The sequence below is a fragment of the Pteronotus mesoamericanus genome, unplaced genomic scaffold (assembly GCF_021234165.1).
Source record: "Pteronotus mesoamericanus isolate MK-2021 breed Mesoamerican mustached bat unplaced genomic scaffold, CSHL_Meso_final contig_25, whole genome shotgun sequence".
NCBI lineage: Eukaryota > Metazoa > Chordata > Mammalia > Chiroptera > Mormoopidae > Pteronotus > Pteronotus mesoamericanus.
Window position 1 is genome coordinate 35,765,564 of NW_026555105.1, and position 26,664 is coordinate 35,792,227.

General features: G+C 37.6%; 1 pseudogene; it reads left to right on the plus strand.

Annotated features, from left to right (window-relative positions):
- The first annotated feature begins 18,169 nt into the window (after nt 1–18,169).
- On the plus strand, nt 18,170–20,688 carry LOC129070977 (zinc finger protein 200-like; annotated as a pseudogene).
- Nucleotides 20,689–26,664: the final 5,976 nt, after the last annotated feature.

The window sequence follows — 26,664 nt, forward strand, 5'->3', positions numbered from 1 at the left end:
TATTTTTCTTATGCATCTCTTGTAAATTTAAGCACATGGAGGGAGTAGAGGAAAGTGATTGGAATCCATCATAAATCCCTTTGACTAGGAGTGATGCTGCAAGATCACCATTTACATCCACACCATCATCCTTATCAACTTGTCATCACCATCAACTCCACCAACCTATCATTATCATCATTTTCACATGCAACACCACTCATCAGTCATCAGCATTCTCCTCTTCTACTTCATTATCATCCATTTCATGGCATTTCTGCTCCATGTTCTTGTTTATTCTCTAAATTTTCTGAAACCATACAAAAGGAACAGGTGCTAAAGTCTTCATCCTTGAGCCTGATAAAAAGGGTCACAGACTGGTTGATTTTACTATGATTTATTGTTTACATCACTGTGCTGTCAACCTGGCACAAACAAGTCTGCGTCAAAGAAACCAGCATTCAGATCCCCCTGACCAGGGGTCATAGCTAGGCTCTGTCACTAACAATAACTGTAACTTGCAGAAAATATCTTCAGCTGTAAAAGAGGAGGAAAATAGAATCTACATCACAGTGAGAAAATGGAGATCAAGAGCCACTTGGTCATATTTTCCTTGCATCTTTGCATTGTTGGTTAGGTTCCGCTTATAGGTGAGATCATATAGGAAAATATGACCAGCAACACTGAAAGGAAAAGAAATCAACAGAGACAAGAGGGAAGGGGGGGCAGGGAAAGGGAAGGGAAGGGGAAAGTCAAGGAACATATAGCAAGGACTCATGGACAAAACCAAAGGGGAAGAGCTGAGGGAGGGAAGGAGGGAGGGGGCAAGGGAAAGAGGTGGGGGGGAGGCAGAGACAAATGTATTTAAAAAGTAAATAAATTAAAAAAAAAAAAAGAGCCACTTGGAACTTGCAACAAAGAAGATATTAACTAAAGTAAAACTGTCAATATCAGCTTCCTGTTCCCACTTGACCTTTTTCAAAGGACAGAGTTCAACATACTTTAACATAAAAGATGTATACAAGACAAAATAATAAAACAATTAATAAGACTTATGAAAGGGAAGAGGAAGAGAAGAGGAGAGCTAATTTAGTTCTAATAGCTAATATTTGGCCCTGGGTTCTCTGGAAGCCAGAAAAACAATTAAAACATAGAAAGTTTTCCAAAGAAGTATATAATGTTTTAATAGAAATGAGTTTGCCTTGGCATTAAATTCTAAAATATGTATTTTTTGTGAAATTTTATATTAGATTTCCTGAGACCAGTTCCTCAAAAATACAGAAGTTCCATGTGATTCTTACTTATATAGACCTTATATTTGCTGGGGGTCTAAAATTAAAATCCAACACAATTCAGATGATTCTGCAGGGAATTAAGCAGAGGTAGTTCAAGAACTAAACCTGACTGTTATCTAATTTAATATATGGATTGAACTTAGCCTGGAGGGTGTTGGGACTTTGTCCCTTAAACTTCCTTCCATAAATGTCACTTCTCTCAGAACATTTTCAAAAAGAGATGACTAGTGGGGGGTTCAAGGCTTTATTTTTCAATAGGAGGTTTATATACTGATGTTTAGATTCAAGGTAGATCCATATGTATTAACAGTAAATAATAACAATAAGTTAGTTTAGCTCACAACATCATGAACTGTTGAAATCTGGCTGATTGAACATGAAAGGGTAGTTGCCAACAACCACCATGGGTCAAAATAATTAACTCAAACTCTTAATTCTTGTAAAAAAATGATTGTGCTAATCAAATGTATAGCCTTCTAGATTCAGTTATCATCAATTGAGCGGAAATATATCAAGAAGTTGGAAATAGTTTTCTCAGAACTTCCCTCTGCTTCCCAAAAGCCAAAAAATTATACAAACAGTTCAGAAAATTGAGGTGTCTGAGAAAATGTTTCCTAAATTTCTTTCCTACTCTCTTCTAGCTTTATTTTCCTTATAAAATGGCTTCAAAAAGAACAGCATAAATAAGTTTTCTGAAACTTTATAACAGTAGGCATTGTCTCTGGATACATTTCAGCTGCAATATACACTCTTGATGTCTTAAAGGACCTTGGTGAGAAGGTAGCTGCCAGCATAACTTTTAAAGGCACAACTAAGCTTGCATGATTGATTATGATGTGTCTGGGGTACTGGAATCACTTGAAATACTCCAAGTGGGTGATGGAGGAATGCCAGTATTTGTAGAAAGGTGGTTCTTAAAGAACTGAAGTGTCATTTAACAGTGGTATGGACTCCAAAGTGATCTGATCCCTTGAGTCTTGACTTTTTACATGATTCTGTGCTCTCTCTGATTGCGTTAAAGCTATAACTTTTTTTATCACCTCCAGGCCCCAAGCACCATCCTCATAGCTTTACCTATGTTCTCTCATCTAATTATCCCTGCTGATGATCTAGTGCTCTGCCTCTATCATTCCTTGGTACCACCAGCTTTCTACCACAATCATCTGTATCTCTCTATCTGAGCTTTTTTTTTTTTTTCATTTTAATTTGGTGGGGGTTTGAGCATGATAAGTTTGTGAAATGGGCAGGACGGGTATGCAAGAAAATTTTAAGTCATGAGATCAGCTCTCAGATAATGACAAGCAGGACTTGGTGGAAAAATACCCTAGGCTCCTTGCCCTTCAGGTAAGACAATTTTGAAGCATGTTCTCTGCTGTTTCCTGGAAGTCCCAGCAGGATTTAGGTCCCAATTGCTCTCAATATATCTGGCTCATTAGTGTATTCTGTATTCACTTCCTTCCCTTACCCATTTCCCTAATAATTTCCTGGGATCACCCTTCCAGTAATTCTTATCTCAACATGACCTTCTGAAGAAACCAAAAAGAGAGAGAGAGAGAGAGAGAATCTTCACACACTTTTGATAAGCCATTTTCATTCCCAGTTTAAAGAGAAGGAAATTAAGACTTAGAGTAATTAAATAACTAGCCCAAGCTTGTACCTATAATAAATAAGAAAATTTGATTCAATCCCATATATATCTGACCCTTCCCACACTGCTTTGTAAAATCAAAAAAGCTAATTGCTATGTAGTTAGCACACAAACATGGCTTTGTAAACACAAGCATCTAGAACTTTTAAGCTCTTTCTTACTGATTTTCATTTTTTTATGTTTCCTTTGGTTCTGTCTTATTGGAAACAAAGCATGTTTGGTTGTTACTTTGTAAGTTATTTGTAAACAGTTACCCAATTAAGGTAACTTCAATTTCAAGTTAGCTTCATAATATTCTGCAAGCAGTGTGTCCCATGTCTTTCCTGTGCCCCTGAAGATCTACTGCCCACCCCTCTCTGCCCTGGAAAGCTGCCAACAGAACTGATGAAAAATCAACTTGGGAGCCAGAGGCTGAGGAATCCAAAGGTAATAGGTTAAGTTTTTTCCTAATCACTCTGTGGTTATAATTGAAACCAGTGTTTAAAAAGAATTAAAATTAGTAGGATATGATAAGCAAGTACATCTTGGATCATTGTTAGAAAAATCAGAATTTCTTTGTTTCATATTGAAATAAAAATGCATTTAAAATATTACAGGAAAATGTTATTAAAGAGAGAGGAGTCTGTCATTGTAGATGTCCAAGAGCAGAAGCATGTGTTAAAATATCATATTTTTAAAGTCCTTGAGACAAAAATAAGGCCACATGTTTAAAAGTACAAAATGAGTATTTCTAGCTGTGGAAATGCATAATGAAAAGAAGTAGGTAGGAGGGAATTGATTAGGTAAGTAGAAAAAAGAGAGAAAATAGTCAAGCAAATATAGGACACTTGTATGAGAAGAGCCTGTGAGAGGGAAGAGGAATTAGAAGGTCATGTAAAAAATAAACTCATATTCTACAGGCTCCATAGATTTTACAAAAGGGAAAAACAAATGTGTTTTGGGGAGATGATCCCTAGAATGCCCTTCCTCATCTATTACAATTTTAGTCACATTGAAGTCTCAGATCCATAGCCATTTCCTCAACTGGCTGATACTGCTTTCATGAACTAACCTCTATGGGGTTTGCTTTTCTGTCTCTCACACCAAAGTCCAACTTCTTAACAGTGGTTTGTACTTTTCGGCATGCTTCCCTTTCTGGCTTGTCCTCTATCCCCATCCATAGACACAATCCTCTGGAACAGCCCTGTCCCCTTACTGGCAATTCTGTATATGAGCCATGTGATGCATGAGCTGGTACATTCCCTCTGACAGAACTATCCTTGACACCCCTTTATCCCATCCACCTGGCTCACTCTAACTTATTCTTTAAAACCAATCAATAACACCTCTGCATGAAGTCTCTTTGATTATCTGCACTAACCAAACTCCATCTCTCATAAGTGCATTTAAGTATAAAGATTATCACATGAAATCTGAACCATCTGTTTACTTGTCTCTCTCTTCCAATAAACTGGAAATGTCTTGAGGGCATTGGGCTGTACTTTATTGATCTTTGTGTATCTGGAGCTTGACTGGTACACTGAAGATCTGTATTAAACTGAATCAAATTAAGTATGTTAAACATGTCATTTCAATCAATATATTTCTAGTATTCCTTAGTTCCACAGTTTTCAAATTTTTTGACCCAGGAGGTTTCTGGACATCATTTTGCTCAGGTGTCCTCAGATACGTCTCCCCAAATGTATTTATGGGGCAGTAAAGTAGGCAAGTAGGGTCATCTAAATGGTACCCACAACCCAATCACCAAGAGGCAAGTAATATGTAACCTCCACAACCCTCTGGCAAAACTCAAACTAGAACTCTTGTTAATGAGGTTGAGCTGATACTTCATAGAAGGAGGTTTTCCTTTTGTGGATACTCATCTACTTTATGGCTGTGTGAGCTGAATCACCTGACTTTCTTAGCTATGCCTTTCACATGGCCCAGGTTAGCACCCTGCTGCCAGGAAATAGGGTCACCTCTGATACAGTGTCATATCTTTAAGATTCAGCAGTTTGGCAAGGAGCAGACTAAGCATGACAATCAGAGGGCATTTACTGTTGGTATATGGAGATTTTCTGCACTTTCTATTCTGTGAGGTATAATGTCTTTGATTGCCAGCACTGTCTCCTCAGGTTTGACATCTTTCGATGGGGAACATATGTGGCAGGCAGCTTTTCTGTAGAGGCAAAAAAACAGACAAGACACTGCTAATTTTTTAAACCACATGATACAGTCTAACATATACAATAACAGTTATGCTGCGTCTAGGCCTGAATTATTTTTAAATTTTATTTGACAACTAACCATTTATCACTTTGTTTCTTTCTCTCAGTTTTTCTAATTCATAGCTTTGTGTCCATTGGCACTTCTAAGACTCTGAGCTGAAACCAAAATGATAGGCACTTCTTTCTCATTTCTTCGAGGGATATGTCTTTTTAAATATGGTCCTCAGCCACATGGAAAAGCTAAAAAAGTGTCACCTTTCTCCCAGTCTTTCTTGCTATTCTGTAAATGTCCTCTTTTGACATTCCTTGACCTATTAATATCTCTCACATTCTTCATATTGTTCTGGGCTCTTCCACACAAGGGGAAGAATTGATTAAGAAACAGGTCTACACCAAACCTTAGTAATTTTATGTTTCAATATCTTCCTATTATCCTCATACAATAACATTCATTCAATGTAATTGCTTTTTACAAGGAGTAATACCAGGTGGGTCCCAGTGGGAAGAATTTCAGGCATAAATAGTAGTTTTTTGAGAAATGAAGGATTAGCAGCTCTCCACATGCCTATATTTAAAACTGACCCTGTCTTTTCACACAGTGCCTGAGACAACAGAACACTGAACCTGTTGTCTGATATTGGTCCTGGGTGATGCACTAAATCACTATGGGACCCTGGACAGGATGACTTAGTTCTCTGGCCACAGTTTTTCAAGTATAGAGAAAGGGAATAGTATTCACATTGCTCAAATCCCTAAAATTTCTACATAGCAGTGAATGGAATTTTCTAGAACATTTTGAAAATCTTCCTCACTGTTTGTCATAGATATGGCAACAAAACTGATGACAAGGCAGCTTACTCTGCAGATTTATTATCATGAGGGCATCCTAACTGCTTGCCACTAACTGAGGGATAGATACAGCAAAACACAAAACAAAAACAGGACATGGGTCTCATATGGGACAGCAGCAAATTTTTCCCATCATCCTTTTAGTTAGTTTTCATTGTTACATATTTTTGTCCACACTTTATTGATTACTTGACAGGATGTACCTAAAAGAAAATTTATCTCCCTAGAGGTTTGTTTTTTAAATATTCATTCCAGTTTATAGGATATGTGCCAGCTTAGAGTAGCCACAACCATCTTTACAGCTATCTAAGGAATAGGTGTTGTGCTGTATATTAACGATAGCACCGCCTCTGACATCTTTCCCATGAAGAGATGGGGTCTATACCCCCACCGTCCTGACAGGCTCTGAGACTGCTTTGACTGATAGAATATAACAGAAGTGACCCAAGATGTCTCCAGGCCCAGTCCATAAAAGACTGGCAGCTTCTACTTTCTGTCTTATGGAACACTCACTCTAAGACTACTTGTCCCGAGGAAAGCCAGGACCATGGAAGAAGTAGGAGTATCGCTCCCCTGAGATCACCATGCTGTGAGAAGCCCTAGCCACATGAAGGGACCCTGGAGGATGAGATGCCTTATAGAAAGAGAAGGAGGCCAGGAGCCCCAAGACACTTGACATGTGGGTGAAGAAGACATGTTAGGCGTAGGTCTTCCAGCCCCTGCTGTCCCAGATGATGCCACAAGAATCAGAGAATAAACATCTGGTTAACATTTCCTGAATCTATGACACTCAAAATCCTGAGAAAAATAAAATATTTGCTTTAACCACTAAATATAGGGTAGCTTGATGTGTAGAAATAGGTAACCAACACTAATAATCAGGGAAATGCAAGCGATAACAAATGTTGGAAAGGATGTAAAGAAAAGGGCACTCTTGTGCAGTTAGTGGGATTGAAAATTAGTATAGCCACTATAAAAAACAGTATGGAGATTCCCTAAAAAATTAAAAATAGAACTGCCTTATATATGATCCTGCAATTCCACTCCTGGGTATTTATCCAAAGTAAACAAAAACACTAACCCCCAAAATATATATGTACCACCACGTTCATTACAGCAGCATTATTTAGAATAGCCAAGATATAGAAACAACCTAAGTATTAATTGATGGATGAATGGATAAAGAAAAGGTGACATATATTACTATATATATATGTGTGTGTATGTATGTGTATATATATATATATATCATCTTTCATATTATCTATAATGGAATATTGTTCACCCATAAAAAGGAGTGAAATCTTGTTGTTTACAATAACATAAATGAACTTGAAGGCATTAATGCTAAGTGAAATAGACAGAAAGACAAATACTACATGATCTCATTTATATATGCAATCTGAAAAACAAACAAACAAAAAGCCAAATTCACAGACACATAGAACAGATTGGTAGTTGTCAGAGGTGGTAAGGGGTATTGTAGGGAAATGGGTAAAATGGTTGAAGGTGGTCAAAAGGTACAAACTTCCAGTTATAAAATAAATAAGTCCTGGGGGTATAATATACAGCATGATGACTATAGTTAGTAATACTATATTATATAATTGAAACTTGCTAGGACAGTAGATCTTAAGAGTTCTTGTTACAAAAAAAAAATTGTAACTACATGTGGTGATGGTTGTTAACTAGACTTATTTTGATGATCATTTACAATATATACAAAAATTGAATCATGTTGTACATCTAAAACTATTATAATGTGATATGTCAATTACATCTCAATTAAATACAAGAAGAAAAAAAATAAATAGGTACCTGAAATGAACCACTAGGACCTCTAATGAGAAGAAAGTAAAGGAGACAGTTGTCCTTTTCATCCAAAAGTGTTAAGAGTGGTATTAAGTGGCAGACCCTGACCTTCTGTGGAGCATCACCAGCTGACCCTGTGACTTAAGGTCTCTTTTAGTTGAAATGTACAGGACATTGCTCCTTTATGAAGTCAGATATTTGCCTCTGCTAATGAAGCTATGGAGGTTCTCTGTTACCAGTCATTTGGAAGAGCTTAATAGATCTAAAATCCCCAGCGGTATGTGTTTGTATGGAAACGTGGGTAACCTCCTTTGTGCGGTATCACAAAAGCAGGAAGCAGCAGGACACCACTTCACTTGAGAACAAAATCTGAGCAGCAGAAATAACCTATACAGCATCCCAGATGACCATAGGTAAAGCCCTCTGATGTACTCTCTTTTGCCACATAGAACTCCAGAACCTTAGTTTTGGGGCTAGAGAAAGTTTGAACAGCTTGAAACTTTTCTAATTATTTTTTAAGTTCCTTCTATGCTGCATTTACCTTTCTATTCAATTTTCAGCACTAAATCCTCCTACCTGCAAGTTTGGGTTTGTTTTTCTTTTACATTTTATTAATTTTTGGTGGAAAGGTTGTATCCTTTTTAAAATGAATAGAATTTTTGGAGTACAGTTTTAGGTTTACGGATAAAAAATTAAGTGAAAAGTATGGAGTTCTCATGAACCCCTTACTCCCCACCAATTTCCTCAATTATCAACATCTTGTGTTGGGGTAGTACATTTGTTACAATTAATGAGCCAATACTCATACATTATTATTAACTAAAGTCCGGAGTTTACATTAAGGTTCACTGCTTGTGTTGTACATTATGTGGGTTTTGACAAATGTATAATGACAAGTATCCACCATTACAGCATCACACTATTTCAGATTTACAGAATTATTGCAAAGACAGTACCAAATTTACATATACTTCACACTCAGTTTTCCTTATGAACATCTAACATTATTATGGTACATTTGTCACAATTAATGAGTCAATATTGATACTTATTAACTGAACTCTACACTTCATTCAGATTTCTTTTTAGACTAGATTCATCTAGTTTCCCTTTTTTGTTCAATAATTCCATCTAGGATGCCATATTATTATTTAGTCTACATGTCTTCTTTGGCTCCACTTCGTTGTGACATTTTGTCAGACTTTCTTTGTTTTAGATAACCTTTAAAATTTTGGTGTGTTTTGTAAGGTGTCCCTCTTTTGAGGTTTTTATAGGTACCTTTGTCAGGACTCTCCACTGTAAAATTACCCTTTTTTTCCTACCTTTCCATAATCTCGTCTTTGGACAAAAGTCACTATGCATAATCTACAATTAAAGGATGCAGAATTATTCTCTATTTTTCTTTTCTTTCCAGTTTTATTGATGCCTGATTGACAAATAAAATTGTATGTATTTACAGTGTACAATGGGATGATTTGACATACTTAGACCTTATGAAGTGATTACCATAATCAGGTTAGTTAACATATGCATCACCTTACATAGTTACGTGTGTGTGTGGTGAAAAAGCTTAAGATCTTTTCTCTTAACAAATTTCAAATGTATAATACAGTATTATTAACTATAGCACCATGCTATACATTATATTGCCAGGATTTATTTACCTTATAACTGAAGGCTTATACCCTTTGATTAACATTTTCCTATTCCTCCACTCCACCCACAGATCCTGGTAATCACCATGCTACTACTCTGTTTCTGAGTTTGACTTTTTCTGTTAGATTCCACATATAAGCAAAATACAGTATTTGCTTTTCACTATCAGGCTTATTCCACTCTGCATAAAATGCCTTCTGGGCAGCTGCTTTGTGCATTCATTTATTGACAGACACTTAGGTTGTTTCCATATCTTGGCTGTTGTAAATAATGTTATAAGGCATAAGTCTTACCTTCCTAAAGGAAAATTATCTACATAAATTACTAGTTACAATTTTTCTTCACAGGATATATATTTATTCTTATGTATGTATGTATTTATTTATTTATAATAGTATGGCCTGTTGATATTTATTTCATACTTTGGATTACAATCCAATAATACTACCTTATTAATTTTGTTGCTGAAATTTTTTCAGTTTTGACCATTGGGAGATCTTTCCATTGGCTACAAGGTAATGTCAGTATACTCCCATCATTGCACGGTTTGAGTTTTGTTTGGGGGCTTTTTCTTTTTTTTATTTTCTTTTTCTTTTTAGCACTTGCTTGTTTTCTGCACTACAAAATGCTCCAGGCTCATTTTGTACATTTCTTGCACCAGGCCTAGAATCAGCCATTTATCCATGAAGCTCTCATTATTTCTACTGGAGAATGGTATTAGAAACCAAAATCTGGATACTGTTGTTTATTGCTACTGGGATGTCATTGCTTCTAGGCACACTCAGCTGACAGAGATATACATGTGCATGCCAAACCATGTATATACACATATCTATAAATATTTCTACTTGTAATCGTCTGTATCTCTATTAAGCTAAAAATAATTACATACTGATAACCAACACTAATTCATGATTTTCCCCTTTGCTTATCTATAATCTCCTACACCAATAATGAAAAACATGAATCCCACCACATGCCATCCATTTACTTAATTTTTCAATTTAATATACATATATAATGGTTTCAGAATTATTAACCTAGTTCTTAATTTGGTAAGGCATTTTATTGCTTAGATGTGGTTTATGTTTGAGAATTTTCCCCATGAGTTTGAGGACATACGTTCTGCTATTGTTGAATGTAGTATTCTATAAATGTCAATTAGATCAAATTGATTGATAGTGATATTCAAGTAAGCTATAGCTTTATTGATTTCCTGCCTACTTAATCTATCAATTATTGACAGGGATGTTAATGTATCCAAATGCAATAGTAGATTTGTTTCTTTCACTTTCTTTTGTACCAGTTTTTTGATTCATGTATTTTGATGTCCTGTTGTTAGATACATTCACATTTCAGATTGTTATGTCTTCTTAGAGAATTTACCCATTTATCATTATGTAGTGCCAATCATTATCCCTGACAATGTCTTTTGTCCTGAAGACTGCTTTGTTTGAAATTAATATAGCTACTCCAGGTTTCTTCTGATTAGTGTTATCATAGTACATATTTTCCAACTCTTTAATTTTAACCTCTCAGTCTTATACTTAAAATAGGTTTTGTGTAGACAGCATATATTTCGGTTCCACATTTTACCTGACAATCTCTATCATTTATTTACTTGGTATATTTAGGCCACTTATTTAAAGAGATTATTGACATATTTGGTTTAACATGCATGCAACTGTTTTTTTACATCTAAGTGCAGACAGTTGTGGTGTTTTTTTTTTTTTGTATTTAATCTGCTTGGTGATCTCTAAACTTCTTATATTTGTGGACTGGTATATGTCATTAATTTTGGAAAGTTCTCAGTTAGTGTTATTTCAAATATTTCTGCTCTACTATTTCTTTTCCTTGTAACATTTCAATTATATACGTTACATCTTTTGAAATTTCCTAATAGTTCTTGAATGTTCTGTTCTGTTTTCATCAGTCTTTTTTTTTTCTTTTTGAATTTCAGTTTGGGAAGAGTGTATAGACTTACCTTCAGTTCATTCAGCCTTGTCAAGTGTACAGTATTTTTATTTCCAGATTTTTCTTTTGAATATCTTTTAGAATTCCCATCTCTCTGTTTATATTATCAACCTATTTTTGTATCAATTCTTATCTATGATTTCCAACACAATCCTTTATATATTAATCATAGTTATTTTAAAGTCCCTATCCAATTATTCCAGACTCTGTATCATGTCCAAATCTGATTCCAAAGCATACCTTGTCTTTTTAGACTGTACCTTTCTAATGTTTGGGCAAGGCTTGTAGTTTTTTTGTTGAATAATGGACATTTTGTATTGAGTAATAGAAACTGAGGCCTCTAGTGTGAAGATTTATGTTACGCTAACTAGGAGCTGAGCTCTGTTTAATGTTATTTATAGCTCTAAGGCCAGTAGCTTCAAATTCCTCTGTTTATGTTTTGTTTTGTCTTCCTATTTGACTTTGAACTTCTCTAACTGTGCTTCCTCAGAGAAAGTCTGTCTTTCAATTCTTCCAGCTGTAACGCACTATTCTACTAGAGCCCAATTGGTGTGTGGTCAGGTGTAGGAGCGGGGAACATTCTATAATCTTCCAATTAAATCTTTGTCACATAAGCCTATGTTTCAGGCCTATGATCTTTACACTTGTTTCTTCTTATAGATTTTCTCTTACGTAAGCAAGACAGGAAGGCTAGCAGGAAATGGTATGAGAGAAATGCCCTTCCTGCACAGTTCTGAGACAAGGCTCCCTGCAAGTACTTTTCCCTGTAAAGTAGACACTTTTTATGAAGAAAGCTTTAGACATCTTTCATAAGAATTTCTCTTTGACACCACTTCCAGAGCTGCAACAGTGTCTTTCTAATATCTTTACCATAAGAAACTGATGCGATTCCTATAGGTGTAGCCTACAAAAATGTAAAGGTCCCATTAAGACAGTAGCCCCCAGGAGTTTCTCTCTCTCATGCTAGTCCACACTCAGCCTCTAGAAAGTCATCAGAATTATCATTTAACCAGTTTATGTTCTTGGTATCTGCTCCAGGTAAGCCAATCTTAGCTGTGAATCTCTCCAGATTTTAGGTGGCCAATGTTTTTTGGCAAGTTCAGTGCTCTATGGATCTAATAAAATTAATTGATTTCAGCTTGTCCCATTGTTTATTGTTGTAAGAATGGGAGTAACAACTTCTATACTCGGTAATGTCAGAGGTTTTAGGATGGTCATTCTCAGGCAAAGTCTGGGTTGTGTTTTCTGGGAAGGTTGCGTTAAGCCAAAATGTGCTATAAGCTTCTTAAAAACACTTTAAATGCAGTCTGGAATGGTATATGCAAAACAATGAAACTAGGCCACTAGCTTATACCATATACCAGAATAAACTCAAAATGGATAAAAGACCTAAACATAAGCCATGACATCATGAAAATACTGGAGGAAAACATAGGCAGTAAAATTTCAGATATCCCACAAAGCAATATTTTTGCCAATACATTCTCTAAGGTGAGGGAAATAAAGGAAAGAATAAACAAATGGGACTACATAAAATTAAAAGGCTTCTGCACAGCTAAAGAAAACACCAGTAAAATGAAAAGGGAACCAACCATATGGAAAACATATTTTCTAATGATACCTCGGACAAGGGTTTGATCTGCAAAATATATAAAGAACTCATATGACTCAATGCCAGGAAGACAAACTCCAATTTAAAAAAATGAGCTAAGGACCTGCACAGACACTTCTCCAAGGAGGACATACACAGGGCTCAGAGGCATGTGAAAGAATGCTCAGGATAACTAACCATCAAAGAGAGCAAACCACAATGAGATACCACTTCACACCAGTCAGAATGGCCATCATTAAGCAATCAACAAACAACAAATGCTAGTGAGGTTGTGGAGAAAAGGGAACCCTAGTGTACTGTTGGTCAAAACGCAGACTGATGCAGCCACTGTGGAAAATGATACGGAATTTCCTCAAAAACCTAAAAATGGAACTTCCTTTCAACACAACTTCTCCCAGAAAACACAACCCAGACTTTGCCTGAGAATGGCCATCCAAAAACCTCTGACATTACAGAGTATAGTGATGAATTATACCACTGCTGGGATTATACCCTAAGAATCCTGAAACACCAGTTCAAAAGAACCTATGTATCCCTATGTTCATAACTGTTATTTACAATAGCCAAGTGCTGAAGCAGCCTAAGTGCTCATCAGTGAATGAGTGGACCAAAAAACTGTGGCACATTTATACAATGGAATACTATGCACCAGAAAGGAAGAAGGAACTCCTATCCTTCACAATAGCATGGATGGAACTGGAGAGTATTTTGCTAAGTAAAATAAGCCAGGCAGCAAAAGATAAATACCATATGATCTCACCTATAATTGGAACCTGATCAACAAAACAAACAAGCAAACAAAATATAACCACAGGCATGGAAACAAGGAACAGACTGACAATGGCTAGAGAGGAAGGGAGAAGGGAATAAAAGAAGAGGGAAGGGGAAGGGCCTAGTTAAAGAACAAGTATAAATGACCTGTGGACATGGACAACAAGTTGGGGATTGACTGTAGGAGCAGGGGACTAGGGGGAAGGAGCAGAGGAGAACAATGGAGGAAAATTGGGACATCTGTAATAGAACAATTAAAAAAATAACAAAAAATAAATAAATGCAGTGTGAATATATGAATCTGCAATGTCAACCAATACAGTGAACTTAAAAACAAATCTGTACTAATAATTCTTTCTCTTCACTAAAAGAGAAATTATTAAGAGACTATTTTTGAAATTTAGGAAAGAAATCATAATTTTTATTAAAATGCATAGGCATGTTTTGAATTTAAACCCTAATGTGCTCAGACAGAACATTCTTTAAAGAGGAAGTTTTGTTATTCATCAAAACCTGATTACAGTTTCACTTGAGAAAACCCACAGGAATCCTATAAATCAAATGACATCTGATGGGCTTCCCTGAATATTTGTGAAGCTGGATTGTAAAAGGAATTGTAAAAGGAAAAGTAACATACTTGTACTTATGGAAATTTGCCCCCCTTCTTTAACTAGCTTTATTTAAGTTTATTGTGCTTTAATTGACTTTGCATTGAATATTAGAAACAAAAATGATAACGTGGAATATAAAGTGGTAAACAGTAGCCTGTTACATTTTGAAAATTTTTCTTTTTCTTTGGATCTAATTATGAGAAAGGCACTTTAGAGTTATTCTGTATATGCACATGAAAGGATATCCTGGAAACCGTCTATGTTTATACATCTTATTGACTCAACTTCCCAAGATTTCAAGGAAAAAAAAAGAAGTATTGACATTGCTGTTTTATTTTCTATTCTATGCATTGAGTTTTGTTCACTGACAAGAAGTTTTCATGAGTAGAGTAATTTTTTTAAATCTCTCTTGTCTCAGCAGAAATAGAAATCAAAAAGCAAAGTAAAGCAGGCTGTGAGGAATAGATGTTGGAAAAGATACTCCATGAACTCTGGGCTTTAAATGGAGCCCACATTAACTTGCTATGGACATTCTCTGCTGGCATCCTTTCTTTATCTTCCATCTATTATGAACCTATAGATTTCCCTGGTTGGACCCTGAGGCATGTGTCATTACCCATGTAAAAGTATTTTTGGAATCCAGCCAGTTTAGATCTAGAAAAGACCGTACAGATAAAATATTCCTTACTCGTTCAAAAGAGAAAGTTTATGCTCTGAAGAGCTTCAATGATCTTCCCAAGATCACACATCTAGAGCAAACACAAGCCACCTACCATTTCTCCTTTGCTGCTTTCTTTCTTTTGTAACAGCAAACTAGCAGACCAGAACGCTAAATGGACTTCTGATTCTCTAGTTTTATTTTGCTGGCCAAGAGAGGGGTCTGAGAAAAGCTTGAGTCAATTTTCATTTTGGTGTGTTCTCTTCGGTTAAGCTGTGCTTTGCATCACATGTTGTTTTTCCTTTGTGATTTAATTGCCATTACAGTGAACATAAAAATAACCCAGGATCTTAATGTTTGTGTATGCAGCAAGAACACTTGATTATAAACCTCTTCATCAGTCCCATTTGCAAAGGCCACAGCCCTGAGCTCTGCAAGGACTTTTTCTCCCTGGAGCTTTTCTTCTTTGTGCAGGGAGACAGCTTCTCCCTTGGTGCAGGGCCTGGTGTAATCTTTCTGCTTATGTAACAAGTTCCCTTTTCTCTGCAGACCAGAAGAACTCTTGGGCTCCATAGTAAACCTGTGACCATGTTAACTGCCCCTAAGGTGGGATCAGAGTCAGACAGCTTCTTTGTCATGATGCTCCCTGGCTCCTGGCTAGATCCATGTCCTTACACTCCAATTTTGTGCTGGCCAGCTATTTGTTGTATTTGGAATCTTTCTCCTTATGGGTTTGGTTCTGTCCAGATTTTATCTTGGAAATGTTTGCTCTCTGCACTCAATTCTGTCTCCAACTCAGTCAATATTTGCTTTCTGCATCAATACGCTTCCCATTCTGGGTGTTTACTTGATTGCTGTATTTGTCTTTCTCGCTCACTTTCACTCCCTTTTAATTCTCTCACTGTTGAATGTCTTTTTATAGTAACTTTAAAATAAAAATTACCATTTATTTCTCTCTGGGTCTCTTAAGCTGGCCCTGACTCTGAATCCTCTTTGCTTCCTGTGAACAATGCCTCCACATATTTCCACAAAAGAGCAAACTCTTTGACATGCATGTTTGGTTGTATTTTTTTTTTTTTTTTGGTATAAGATGATCTAATGAATTTTGCCTACTGGTGAAAATAGACTCTGCCTGAGAAAAACACATTCAAATTCATCAGCTTCAAATAAATTTTACCCATTGTGACAAAGGTTAAGCAATGCATCTGGTGTCAATGACTTAAAACTTCCTTGCTTCTGATATCAATAAGAAATGACTGAGACTTCACACTTATTGTGTCCACTGCCCAGGAGGTTTTTTCTTCTACTCATAGTTTTATTAGTTTCTACTTATAGTTCAAGTCATGAATTGATATCACCTCTTCATAAAAGTGACCCTTGATCCTCCAGACTGAATTATATACTTTTATTTAATCCTTTTATTTGGTTGACAACACGGACCTCTCTTTTGAACCTCAGACTGATATCCAACCACCTCCTTGGTATCTCCAATAGATGTCCAATAAGCATCTTAAATTTAACAAATATAAACTGAACTTTTTATTTGTTTCCCTCAAACCTGGTATGCCTTGTTTTAGTAAATTTTACCATAATTGACCTAGTTACTTAATTCAAAAACCTTAGAGTCATCTGTCTTAGGTTGGGTTTTTTAGAAGCAGAGCCTGAAATGAAAATTATTGTGCAAGTGAGGGATTATGAGACCCCCCTCGGGAACAACCTGTCAGGGTGTGAGGGAAGCTGTTCAGGGCAGGAGAAAGAGCTTGGCAGAGATTTTAGGCTCTGCTGGAATCTAGCCTAGCCTAATGCCACAGAAAGCTGTGGAGAATGAATGGCATGAGAATTGTTTCTGTGAGGCCAGGGTCTGGGCTTTGTTGCCCCAGGATCAGTAACAAGCTTCCCCTCCTACCCAACATTTCTATATTAGTGGGATGCATTGACTAGGTCAAGTCTCTAGAAAACAAGGCAGCTAAGAGCCATTAGTAACACTCACAACAGGTTGGGGATGGGTGCACCAAGCTGATGAAAGGGTATGCACAAAGCACTGAGAATCTACTATGTCATCCTGAATTCCTTTCTTCCTTTCACTGAACTACCTCCTCCACATTCAATCAATCATTAAATCCTAAAAACTGTACCCCAAGTTACATTCCAACCCAATCATTTTCTCACTATCTTAACAACACCTTAGTCTAAACCACCATCTCTCACCCAGACTACACTGTATCCTCTTGTCAGTAATTGCACTCCTCCCTTCCACAAGAAATAGGAAATAAAAGAATTAAGATTGTTTTCTGAAAGATAATCCATAAGACCAAGTCATGACAATCCCCCAAAAAAAGGGAAATTGCATTTACAGAAGTAGAATGGCTCCCCTCAGCAAACTTAGACTGGTGAGATTGAGTGAACCAGCATACCCAAAGAAAGAATATTTCAATAAAGGGAGAAGCTGGTCAGTTAAGGAACGTACACAAAGAAGAATGACAAAAAGAAGCACTGAGAGAGACCCCAGAAGTTCTCAGTCAGTGTATATCACAATTCATATTCCCTTGACAAGATCGATTCTATTTTTTATTTTTATTTATTTATCTTTAATCCTTATCCAAGGATATGCTTACGGGATGGGGGGGAGGAGAGAGAGAGGGAGAAAGAGAGAGAGAGAGAGAGAAACATTGATATGAGAGAGAAATATCACTCAGTTACCTCCTGTATGTGCCCCAACCAGTGACTGAACCCACAACTTAGGTATGTGCCCTGACCAGGAACCTAACATGTAACCTTTTGGTATACAGACGATGCTCCAACCAACTGAGCCCACCCAGCCAGGGTAATCAATTCTATTTTAACCTACCACCATTCATGTCATTCACCCAAATCCCTTATGCCTTTGCTCTGATTCCATGCTCATGAGGTAGACAGAAGGCATAAAGAATATGAGTGGATTTACAACAATAACATTTTTTCTCATTGTAGTGTAATTCATCAATATCTTGATATAAAAAGCCACAAAGTTATAGATTTCCCAGCCTGGAAGTCTGACAGTCAGACCCTGGACTGTGGCAGATTCCCCAGGATGTATGGCAGGTGGTATTTTCCATAAATGGCCACAGCAAGAGCTTTGGTTCCACCAACATGTCATGCCCCCATCAAGAAGTGGGAGTCCATTTCCCTTCCTGCAACCTTTTCCCCTTCCCCTTGAATCTAGCCATAGTCAAATTGCAGATTCATTTAAAAAATAATAAATGCTGTTTTATTTTAAGCCACTAAGTTTTAGAGTGGCTTGTTACATGACAGTAGATAACCAGACAAGAGATAACCTGCCTAAAATGCCATATCAGCCTAACATCTATTCAGCTACATGAATCCCTTTATTTATTCTTTATGTCCATAGTTTCTATGGTCCTTGGACTCTACTTATGTCACATTGGAATATTCATACCTGCTCAGTGGGATCTTGGATGACTCTACTCATTCATGTAGCTCCCCTGCCCATTTCTTAAAGGCTGACATTTTCTGTAAATTTATCTGGCTCCTATTCTCATGCTCCATTTGAATTATTTTATGTACAATTATGGGCACAACTTTTCTATCTACCCTACTTCTTTGATGATTTCACTTTTTGTATAGCTTTAGTACCATTTTTATACTATAGACTGTAATATTTTATTGCCAGATTGTATCTCATTCTGCACTCTAAATAATACAGCTCACTTGATATAAACACTTGGACAAGTAATAGGTACCTCAAACTTAATTTTCAAACTAGCCTTCTGATCTCCTGCTACCTCAAAAATGTTCCTCTCAGTCTTTCTCATCTCAGTAAATGGCAATTACATATATTCAGTGTGCTCAGACTGAAAATGAGAGAGGAAGGGTGGCTGGAAGGGAGAGAGGTGAGAGATACTTATTAAAAGGAATTCTGTGATTACGAAAGCTTGGAAATCACAAGATCTGTAAGGTGAGTCAGCAAGCTGGAGAACCAGGAGAGGCGATGGTGTAGTTCCAGCCCATCAGGGAGGACCACAACCAGCCTTCTGCTTTTCGTCTTCAGGTAGAGAGCCTCCAGCCTGGCCTCCCTTCGCCTGAGGGCTCCTCAGGCTGGGAACCTGGCCTTCGGGACCGCAGACTGCCTGCTCCCCGCAGGGCACCAGGCTACCATCCCAGAGCCCAGGCAGCTGGCGTGACGTCACAAAGGCTGAGGCACCCCAGCCTCCCAACGAAACTAGGCGGAGACCACTAGTCACGGGTGGCTTGTGAGAAGTCTCCGAAGGGCAAAGGTAGGATTTGTCCTCTGGCGTGTGGTTTCCCCAGCCTCTGCCCCAAGATTCTGTGGTATTCTGGACCACCCTCAGAGAGTGCCCAGGGGTGGCGGACCCTCCGAAAGCTTTCAGACAGGTTTCCTTCAGTAAGAGGTGACTTCCAAAACTGCAGAAATAAATGTGGTGTGTGACTGATTTCAAGGCCTGATAGTTACAAAAAATGTTTTCTATGGTTCCAAAGGCAAAGCAGTCCTCCAAACTCCAAACTAGACCAGCACCTGCTTCCAGATGCTACTAGTGGGCTCCAGACCATCCACCAACTAATTCTGTAGCACTTCCTCACCTTCTTGTCCCATCAGAAAGTCAAGGAGGCTTAGGTTATCATGGAAGATGTGAGCTCAAACTTTCAGAACCAAGTGCAACCTTGTTCCTTAGTGAAGCTTCTGACCAGAGAAGTAAACCAGAAGAGACAGGAAACAGTATCTCTGTGTTTGGAAGGTGAACCTGAAGAGCTGGTGGTCTTTGAAGATTTGAACGTATTTCACTCTCAAGAAGAATGTGTGAGCCTGAATCCCACTCAACAGCCCATCTCAGAGAAGGAGGAAGCCAACATTGGGAAAATGATGTTATTGGTTGAAGACAGTTATCCTGAGGGTGAAAACCTTAGAGAAAAGTCTTCATATTGTGATGAAATGGATTGTTCCACAGTCTCTGAGCAACCACTGGATTGCCAAAAAGAAAAAAGAATAAATACATCCCTTCCAAAGGAAAAGAAAATTAGAAATCTTTTAGTTACCATTGAGAATGATATTCCACTAAAGGGAGTCTCAAAATTTGTGTATGTGAATGTTATTGCCCTCACTCAAAATCAGAAAACAAGAAGATGGTTCCACTCATCCACAGTGTGCAGAACAATGTACCAAAGGTTCTCCCCTTATTTCCCACCAGAAGCCTTACACTGGAGAAAACCCCTGTGACTATAGTCACTGTGGGAAAAGCTTCAATCATAAAACAAATCTTAATAAACATGAGCAAATTCATACAAAAGCGAAACCATATTCACATTCTGGGTGTGGAAATAATTTTCATCAAAATCCTAATCAGAGTCTCCATGAAGGAATCCATATAAGGAAGAAGATATTGAAATGCCAAGAATGTGGGAAAACCTTCTCAGAGAAAAAAGAATTTGTGTTTCATCTACAGAATCACATGTTTTAGAGACCATACAGTTGCAAAAAAAATGTGGAAGAAGATTTGGTAGCTGTCAAACTGCACCTGGCATGAGAAAACCTATTCAGCATATAAGAACAAAAGGCAGATGTGAGATCGGGAAACATCTGATGGTCTTGCTTCAAACTGAAATGTTTCATAAGGAATTCTGAATTCACAGGCTGTCAGAAAAGATACAGATATGTGAAAACCTTATAATAGGCAAAATCAGATTAAATATCCATTTGGCTGAAACCTCAACATTTTAGAAAATTCACAAGGACGAAAACTCAAGGACTATACCCAGTTAGACTCCAGGCTTTTTTGGACTAACAAGCTTTCTTTTGTGAACTTATACAACAATATATAGGTCACAGATCCCTGTCCTTAGAAAGGCTTTGAATAAGAATCTGGAGCATGCTTACCTGCAAGACAAAGTGACTCTTGTGTACTGAAAATATATCTATTTTTTTCCCCTGCATATGAATTCACACTTGAGAAAATAGAAATAACACAAAGGTACTTTTCTAGACTGCTGCTCCTCCTGGAAGAACCAAACTACTCATTTGAATATAGGAAAATACAGCAATTGAATAACAAAGGCTTACTCTGTCATTGGTATGTGATTTAAACTAGCAGTCAGTTTTAGGAACATTTGCAATTTATGGTGAAAAATGACTGTTTTACAAAAATCTTTTTCATAACAATTTGAAAATGTCTACTGTTTTTACTGTTTCTTGTTCACCTGGTAATTGCTCAAACAATTTTCTCATGCCTTTTTCTTAATGTGAAAGAAGTTTAGATTGCTCAGGCCCCACAACCCAGCCTCACTACTGGAAAAGCTCTTCAGAGTGCTGTCCCTCTGCTGAACCAAGAAGAAAAATTGCTAGAAAGGAAACCTCAAGAGCCTGAAAAATAAGATGACATTGGCTTGGATCCATGGCTGTTCAATAACTTTACCACTTGCTTAATTCACTTATAAACAGCTATCAGACCTTTGGCAACAAGTGGTCACTACCTCACATACAAAGTGTTTTATTTTTATAACTTATGTCTCCATTGACCAGCTCTCATTGCCCCTCTTAAGAGACAGGATTCCAGTGTCTTCATTGTTGTGGATATTTGTTGTTCTTGGCATCCTGATATCCTGACTTTTCTGCCTTGTCTTCCCAGAGTCAAAACCAGTGATACCTTCATGGGACCTACCCTGTGATGTGTGATTTGAAGGATCAATTTTGCTCTTTTCAGGTTTCTCAGATTTTTACATTGGCATTTTGATTAAAATAAGTTAATTCTCTAAACTATTTGGAAAAATTTTTTAATCTTATAAATTTTATTCTCCATCCAAAACGTGTCTTTTTATTTCTTGGAATATTCCTGAATACACTTTTTAATTTTCTTCATGTAAGTTCTTTACAATTGTGTTATGTAAATAGATTTTTGTTATATTTCCTAGTTATTTCTCTAATATAGGAAAGTCATTTTAATTATATATTTGTGAAACTAGCCACCTCACTGAATGTTTTTAATTTTCAATAATTTCTCAGTTCTGTTATAATTTGTGGTTAAAAATTATACCATCTACAAATTTTTAAAATGTTAATCTTATCAAAAAACACTGTCACAGAAACACTCAGAATAATGTGACCAAATATCTGGGCACCCCATGGCCCAATCAAGTTGACACATAAAATTAACCACTACAAATGGCAAGTGTAATATTTTCGTTGAACCTTCTGTTACAAGTTCTGGAAACTCCTGCCTTTGTTTCTAGTGGTCTACACTCTACCTGTCTTCAGAAGATGTCCTGGGGCTATTGGAAGCACAGTGCCCAAGTGAAGCAGAGTTAGCATACACAAAGAGCAATTCGTTTCTTGGAATTTGCCTCTTCTAATGTATTCCTGAGCCAATGACTGACTGATGGTGCATGAGTATGAAGCCCTTGCTTTAATTCAGACCTCCTTCACTCCCATCCTGGCTTCTCTTGGGATCAGTTGCTTAATAAAATACTTGCACATGGATTTTTATCTCAGAGTCTACTTCTGAGGAAACCTGTTCTAAGACAGCATCAGTTCTTATCATACTTTGTTGGTTTTAATATATATTCTCACTTCCTTCCTGAAGCCAGGCCCTATTCAGTTTTAAGTGATGATCTGAGGTTTTCTAATGCTTAAACATCATTAAATTGTTGATTTAAAGCATTCTTTCTGTCAGTACCACTAAGAAGAAAGCCTCAGAGTTAGGCAGGTATGAGCTCTAGAGTCAGCATATACCTCTAGTCCTGTCCTTTTGTGGGGAAAAAAGAGAGTAAACCTTGCCTACAGTGCCCTGAGAGCAATCTCTACCTTCAACACCTCCTAAAATGAGAATTTGGGACAACCTCTCTATCACATGCTACACTGCATGTTTTTCCAAGAAATGAGAGCACTAGGGAAGAAGTCAGTTCTGAAACTACTAATGAGATTTAGTAAACATTTAATTTATACATATGATGATTTATTTCTAATTACAGGTTTCTGGAGGATATGTCTTTCCCTTCCCTAACCCCCATTGACTGCAAAAATAATTACTGAAATGGTTCAGATATGCTCATATTGTGGAAGTTTCGCATTTCTTTAAAGACTGAACCCCTGTGTCACTGAGCATTTCTTGAAGAGAATTGGAAAGAAGAACCTCACCTCAATGAGTAGAATATTCCTTTCTTTAAACCCTTGAGTAGGAACCTACTTTAATTACTTTTCTGCTCTTCTCTTTGCACAAAACTACCCAGAAAACTGGAAGATACAGTTGTTTAAAAAATCTGATGATAAACACTGTCAAATAAAATCCTTTAGAAAATAGTTATGCAATATTCTTTGAAGCCAGGACATTTCAAGGGATGTTCTTCTAGTTGATGAAGGTAGGTCATAAAGCTATGGGATTTGGTGTTCATGCACACACATATACAGTGCTATCACTTCTTTAAAGCCTGGAGTAGTCTATGATGAACATTGACACACTCTGAGAAAGGAGAAGGATTAGAGAGAATCCATACATATTTAAATGAACATTTCGCTAATCAAAATCCTCTTGATGGCTTGACAGCTTTCTCAACCCTACTCTGTAAGTGGCCCAAAGACAAGCAACACCACTGCACATTTTTTCCAGTATATGTCTCACCTCTCTTTTCATGTTTGCTTCCCATCCCAGGTTCGGTTGGCCTCTTGGCCTTCCCTGTCCTTCAAGGCTGCATAGGAGATGAGATACCTCTGTGAAGTTAAGTAAATGTCCACCAGGTAGATGAACGGAGAGAGATTCCCAGCCAAAGCACCAACAACACATTGGCATGGGAACAAGAAATGGAGTCACATGTCAGGAAACTCAATTAGTCCATTATGGCTCAACACTGAAAGGTAAGGATGGACAAGTAGGCAAAATCCACCTCCAGGAGAAATTCATAATCAGGCAGGAGTTTGGGTTGAAATAGCTAGGAAAGTGCTTTGGTCAGTCAAGGGACATGTCCCATGAAGTTTTCAGGGAGATCACTTGAGCAGCAGTGTGGGTAATGTCTTGATGGAACAATAATGGAGGCAGGAAGACTGGGCAGAGGCTGTTGAGGTTTGATGGCCCAAGTCAGGGAATACATACCAGGATATAGGACAGGAGAAGGGGGCAGATTACAGACACATTTGTTGGATAGAACAGGCAGAAAGAAAGCATTTGTGAGTTCACGTCACAGTAAATGAAGATGGTGCTGTGGCAGAAGTGCAGAAATCAGTCTCCCTAGGACCTTAACTCATCTCTGATGTGGGTATGGAATATGTTATAGGTGCTCAGTAATTACTTGCTGAGTCAATTGAGCTGATAGTTATCTCTCATCTTAATCATTCTCTGGTAGAGGTAATAAAATGGTGAAATAGCAAATAATATAACTTTGGTGGATCTCATAAGTTTTTTTGAATCTCTTTCTCCACTTATAGAATGAGTGGGCTGGATGAGGGTCCTAGCTGAGGTCTTCAGCTCTTATGCATCAAGTAGGCCAGTTTTCAGGGGGAACAAGCTGGAACTGTCTTCTGTGGGAATGCTGGCAGAATTCTTGAGAGGTGAGAAGACTGGCAAAAAATGTTTCAGGACTCCTCCAAACTCAAGACTTAGCAGGAGACTGCTATATTGATTGATTTCTGTTATTCTCAGGTATTAGAAGTCCTCATTTCTGAAATTCTCTGTAGAGAGGAAAATAAAACGAGCCTTACTTGGGGCCGGGGCTCCTCTGTTGCCACAGTAGCATTACTGATGGTATAAAATTTGAGATTTCTTTCAGTTGGCTAAATTGATGCTACCTTTGACACCTACACAGTGTCTTGAATACAATCTGCTTCTCTTGGCTTTGTTTTCCCCAGGCCCCTAGAGGGGATCCCTGGATTGTTGATGGGGCTATTCAGCAACAGCCTGCAAATGTTTAGCATTCTATTGCTTGATTCATCAGGGTTCCCTGGTGCAGGTGGGAGCCTGTGGCTTGAGTGCCCCAAGACAAGTGTTGCTAGCTCTGGCCTTGAGCTTTGGGAGTTTGTGGGCAAAGAACCTAAAGGGAAAGCAGGAAGATTCCCAGTAAAATCTTGTCCCAGGCTTTACCCCTGCTTAAGTCACTTTCCTGTGCTGTGCTCTGGCACACTGTTTTCCCTTGTCAATTCTGTGAAGTGAGTGGGAGGCTACACGGTGAACACTGTGGGCTCCTTGTATAAAGGAAAGAAAAGAGAAAGAAGAGGTCCTGTATGGTTCTCCAATGATTTTAAAGCCAATCCTTGATTACTATGTGAAGGGAAGGCAGAGATCACATTTAAGTGAGCACTCTGGGCTTGAATTTCCCTCAGCAAAAATGCTAGCAAGAGAAGACCCCTGGACTCAGAAACTCTGGTTCTAATCTTATAGCTTTCTCATTTATGAAATTGTGGAGGGGAGTTATCTTATCCTATTGAATATTACAGGTCTGAGGTTCCTTGAGGTGTTCCCCTAATTGTTAAGCTAATAGTTTTCTTGATCAGTGGAGTTAACAAGTATAGGCCAAGGAAGAAACATCTACATAGATAGATGTTTCTATCTTAAATAGAAGCTATCCAAAGTGCTGAGAAGATAGAGGGATTTGAGTAATCTTTCATGCAAAGTAGGAAACTTCTAAAGATGAATGAAAGTGCTCTTAATGTTTCCACCAGAACAACAGACCTAAACTGGAACAAGCAGTCACTTAGAGAAATCCGCACTCCTTGGCTAAGCTTACCCTGGTGAGTGCTTCACTCCTCTTCCTGCTCCCTACCATTACAGGGTTAGTCCTGTGGCCCTTATTAGTTTACTCTTTATCAAGCACCTAGAATCAAACAATTTGTGCAGCAGGTTGTTTCTGCAACAATAGCTCCTTTATCTGAGCCTGAATTAGTCTCCCCATACACTGACTCTAAGCTAGGCCATGTGACTTGCTTTGGCCAATGGAACATTAACAAGCATACTGCAGACAGAAGATTGAAAATTGCTTACACATTAGGGCACAAACTTGTCACTTCTAGGACTTTGCAGTTCTGATGCAAATGACCTCATGTCAGCCTGCTGAATAATTAGAGACAGCACAGAACAGATCTATTCCAGATTAGGTCATTTTAGGACAGTCAGACTCTGCTGATTTCAGACACAGAAGTGAGCACATTTTGAGACCAGAATATATTTTTGACTGAGCCTATCCTGAATTGTTAACATGCAGAATCATGAGATCAACAAGTTTGGAATGTTTGTTACACAGCAAGTGCTAACTGATAGTCCTCATGTTGTTATAAAAAAAAAAAACCCAAAAAACAAACAAACTAGAGAGATGGTCCACAAATAAAGCACTCAGTACTATACCGGCATATAGAAAATAGTCAATAGATGGTAGCTATTATAATCCTGTGAGGTGGATCACTCTTATTAAAGAAGTAAAAATGATGTCTGAGCCCACTAGGACTTACCCACACTCCAATTTTGTGAATAACCCTCCTCATATGAAATTATGAAAGAATAATTCAAAATGCTGTGACTTTGAATGCAAAAGTACTTGTTACTAATATTTGAGTATTCTCACTGAGGCTTCTTCCTAGTTTGTATCTGAAGAACAGAAATGATG